Source organism: Fukomys damarensis, unplaced genomic scaffold (assembly GCF_012274545.1).
Source record: "Fukomys damarensis isolate Sample0158 unplaced genomic scaffold, DMR_v1.0_HiC HiC_scaffold_28, whole genome shotgun sequence".
NCBI classification, from domain to species: Eukaryota; Metazoa; Chordata; class Mammalia; order Rodentia; family Bathyergidae; genus Fukomys; species Fukomys damarensis.
In genome coordinates this window covers 41181168-41185392 of record NW_022900940.1, presented here as the reverse complement: position 1 = coordinate 41185392, position 4225 = coordinate 41181168, and the positions used below count along the sequence as shown (strand labels likewise).

General features: G+C 40.0%; 1 protein-coding gene across 5 annotated transcripts in view; it reads right to left on the bottom strand.

The window, feature by feature from the left end:
- Window positions 1-4218, bottom strand: part of Sfmbt1 (Scm like with four mbt domains 1) — a 125681-nt gene extending 121463 nt beyond the window's left edge. For 3 of the 5 annotated variants that reach the window (XM_010643071.3, XM_010643074.3, XM_019210513.2), the window contains exon 1: window positions 4011-4218. The gene's annotated coding sequence lies outside the window, so the exon portion shown is untranslated. Of the gene's footprint in view, window positions 1-3504; window positions 3629-4010 lie in introns of all 5 variants that reach the window. The other 2 variants (XM_010643072.3, XM_019210514.2) reach the window with 1 other exon arrangement.
- Window positions 4219-4225: the final 7 nt, after the last annotated feature.

The following is a 4225-nucleotide window of genomic DNA, read 5'->3' as shown; positions in this document are numbered from 1 at the left end:
GGTTTTTTGAGACAGGGTCTCACTATGTAGTTGAGACTGACCTGTATCTCACTATGTAGCCCAGGCTGGTCTGGAACACACAGCGATCCTCCTGCCTCAGCCTCCCGAGTGCTGGGATTATAGGAGTGCACCACCACGCCCGGCTCCCAAACAAAGTTTTTATAAATATTCTCTTGAGGCCAGGGAATTAGATCAGTGGCACTGCACCTGCCTTGCAAATGCAAGGTCCTGAGTTCAATCCCCAGTATTTAAAAATATTGAATAACAAGGACTGAAAAATACACTACAAATCCTAAGTGCCTTTGAGTTGTGGTTTACAATCAAATGTTTTAAAACTTCTAGAGTGAGACAGGGATTTAGCTCAGTGATACCACTGCCTACCTTGCAAGCACAAGATCCTGAGTTTGATCCCTGGTACAAAAAAAAAAAAAAATTCTATGTTAAGCATGCAGTGATGCACACCTGTAATCCCAGTACTTGGCTGAGGCTGAGGCAGGGGGATTGCCTTGAGTTCGAGGCCAGCCTCTGTTACACAGTGAGTTCAAGGCCAGTCTGAACTACATAGCAAAACCCATCTCAAAAACAAAACAATGTGAAACACTTCTGCAGTGAAGTTACATAATTTTTCTATTAATAACTTCTTTGATCTTACTCTTCTTCCCACTTTTTAAAAAAGTTTAAACATGAATCTACAAAAACCTGACCACATCCTATTTTAAATCATTTTCCAGAGGGACTAGTATCACTTGAAGAATGGTAGAGTCCTATCAAAACCCCACTCCCTAAAGTCTAATGGTTCAAAATCTCCCAGGTAACCAAAATCCCCAGACACTTCCACCCAATTTAACAACTATGTATATAAAGAAATACTGTTTTCAAAAACAAAACACCCTAGTTAAAGAACATACACTATTCACTGAAAGAAAAACACCCTGCTGTAACAAAGCTGCACCATTTACTGATTATTCTTTTATTCTTAAATTATACAATACTGGCTATCATCCAAATAATTTCAAAAAATAAAGTTTTGTAAAATTATAAAACAGAATGGGGGGCTTGCTCTGAGACAGGGTCTCTTGTATCTTCAAATGTGCAATCCTCCCAGCCTTGTGAGTACAGGGATTATAGGTAAGTGCCACTATGACAGGCTAAGACAGACAATCTTAATCAAAAAATAGTAATTAAAATATCTGCCTATGGTCTGTTTTTATACTGCATTTATTTAATGTGAACATAACAGATTCCTAACTTTCTTAAAAACCAATGACATTTAGACAGATTATCTTTTCAATAGACTTTAAAGTCAAATGGCATGCGTTGCTACACCACCATTCTACAGCTAAGCCCAGGCTAGCTGTCACTGTGAAAGCAAAAGCACCCTACATATTCAGTAATGAATGGATGGCTACAGCATTTTTAAAAGGTAAAATCAGAATTTACAAAAAAATATCAAAAAGAGAAAAGTCCCTTTTATGTGTATTTTCTCATTTTGTATCTCTTTAATTGCATCTCTCAACGATTTAACAAATTTAAAATTAAATAATCTGACAATGAAAAACCAAAAAACCTAAAAATACCCAATAAAACAAAGCAGTGGATCAACAAGAGCTAAACCATCAAGTACAATACTGTCTTGGGGTGACTACTGGGAAAGGTGACCAAATACAGGTTGGCTGGCCCATGAATTGGGCAGTTAACTGGACAAAGAAATACAAAATTACTGTATTCGGGAAAATCATTTCAAAAGAAAACCTTGGAACTTTGTAGGCTATCTCACTACACAGGAATAAGACCATTCCTACTTTCTATCACACCAATGTCTTTGTAGTAAAAAGCACAGGCCTTTGTTAGAAGCTAAGAAAGTAAGAATTCACTTACAAAGTCTAACTCCTCTTCTTTAGCAGTAGAAACTAGGAAAGGCACAAGGATAGATTAAAAGGCATTTGGGGAGAAGCCAGGGATTTAGCTCAGTGGTTCCACCGCCCTAGGCTGAAGGTCCGGAGTTCAATCCCCGGTACCAAAACAAACAAAAAAAGACATTTGGGGAGAATAAGAAAATTGTTGCCGTACTTGCTTCAATAGGTAATTTTTTTTTTAAACCTACCTTCTTAGATGGAGGGCTAATACAAAAAGGTATCTTAATCATGTGATACTTTTCAAAAATCTGCACCTGGCCTAATTTTTAGTTGCCTTTTGTTTTTGCAGATTTAATTATTTTACCAGGTAGATGTGAATATATATATATGACTTGTTTTGAAAGTTTATTCATCCTTCAAACCTACTCTTTAAAAATACATCTGTATTCCAAGAATGAGTAGTAAAAGAATAAATACTGTTGGCCCAGGATTTAGCTCATGGTGCCGCCTGCCTCGAAAGCACAAGGTCCTGATTTCATTCTCCAATGCAAACAAACAAACAAAACAAAAAAAACGGTGCCTGAATATACTGAATATAAGAACTCCTAAGAACCACAGACCCAAACCTGCAAATAAATGCCCCAGCAAAAAAGAAAAAAGAAAGAAGAATATGGCCACTTGACTATGACTCTCAGGTCAGCACTTTTTCCAGATACAATAGGTCTAGGTCATAAAATCACAGGATCATGGTGAAAATGACCATAACTTGAAGTTTACATACCTGCTGCCCTACAGTTTAATTATTAATACTGCCCCCTTTAACTTTTCTAAAGGGTTCTGTTTCAGGGCAAAACTCATCTGTTGTGGCAGAAATCAGAAAGTAGCTGCCTTGAAGAGGGAGCAGATGTATAATGGCCCAACGGGAGCCCTTTGGGGCCTTAAAATTTTTTATACCTTGACCTGAGTGAGGTTATCAGTACATATCAATTCATCTTTAAATATCTATCTATCTATCTATCTATCTATCACTGGGCCGGGATTTAGCTCAATGGTACTGCCGCCTGCTTCTCAAGCGCAAGGACCCGAGGAGTTTGATTCCCGGTACCAAAAAACAAAGAACAATACAAAATAAAACAAAAATCATTGAACCAGCTGGATGTGATGGTGCATGCCTGTAATACCAGCACTCGGAAAGCTGAGACAGGAGATCACTCTGAGTTAGAGGCCAATCTGGGCTACATAGTGAGTTCAAGGCTAGCTTGAACTATATAGTGAAACCTTGTCTCAAAAAAAAGTAATTTCTTAAGCACACTGAAGTATTACATACCTTGTTCAAATTACATAACATTATTCCATCTACTGAGATTTTTTTCCAAAATTTTATGATGCATACTGTGATCACTCTTAAGTAGAACGTTTCAAAAGACTTTTTTTTTTTCATTTAAAGAAAAAAGTCGCCAAATTTTGGAACAGAAAACACTTACAAAGATGACCTATTCATCCTAATTTTCAAAATATAGAAAAACAAATGTACATTAGGGTAAGAAAATACCCAAGATAAGAATGCTAGCCAACGACAATGGCTGATCCCAGGCCACTCCCATTTCCACCAGGCCGTTACTTTCCTGAAAATGCAAACAAATCTGACCTCTGAATCTACTCGTGGCCCAGAAGGATGCAACATACGCCTCAAAACACCAGTTAGCAGGCCTCAAAGGTGCAGGCATGAAGACACACTCAGCTTTCTTCATCCACTCAAGGCAGTTGGCAAGCTAACAGAAACACATTTGGGCATTTTACTTCAGAAGCAATAAAGTTAAATAAGCATGATATCTAATATCTAATAAAGCTGTTCAGGAAAAAGTATATCCAAACAATGACAAAATCCACCTATTTCCTTTCAAATCTCTTTGGTGTGTTACTCGGTTCTCAAAAACGGCTCGCTGCTAATACCGCATCCGTCTCTCCCGACCTTTAACGGGCACTGCTTGGCGTGAACCTCTGGGAACAGCCCCACCAAAAAGCCCTCTTTGGACCGTAGCGTCCCACCCTACTCCATGCACGAAGCAACACTGGAGGTGGCCGGTGCTCGACGGCTAAGTTGAGACCCCACGTGAAGAGCGGACACCTCCGGAAAAACTTAGCACAACGTACATCCTTTCCGCGGGAATTTACATCTGTTCTCGCTGGGCGTTTCTGATCCGCACGCAGCAGGCCTTGCTTCCCAGGACACTCGCGGTTCCCCCTCCACAGCCTCCTCATCAGCATCCCAGGCCGGACTTCGAGAACAGAAATCGAAAAGGCCACGGACCCGCCGAGTGGCTCGGGCCGGAGCAGGTCTGCGCGGGGCCGGGTGACAGCGCCCGGCG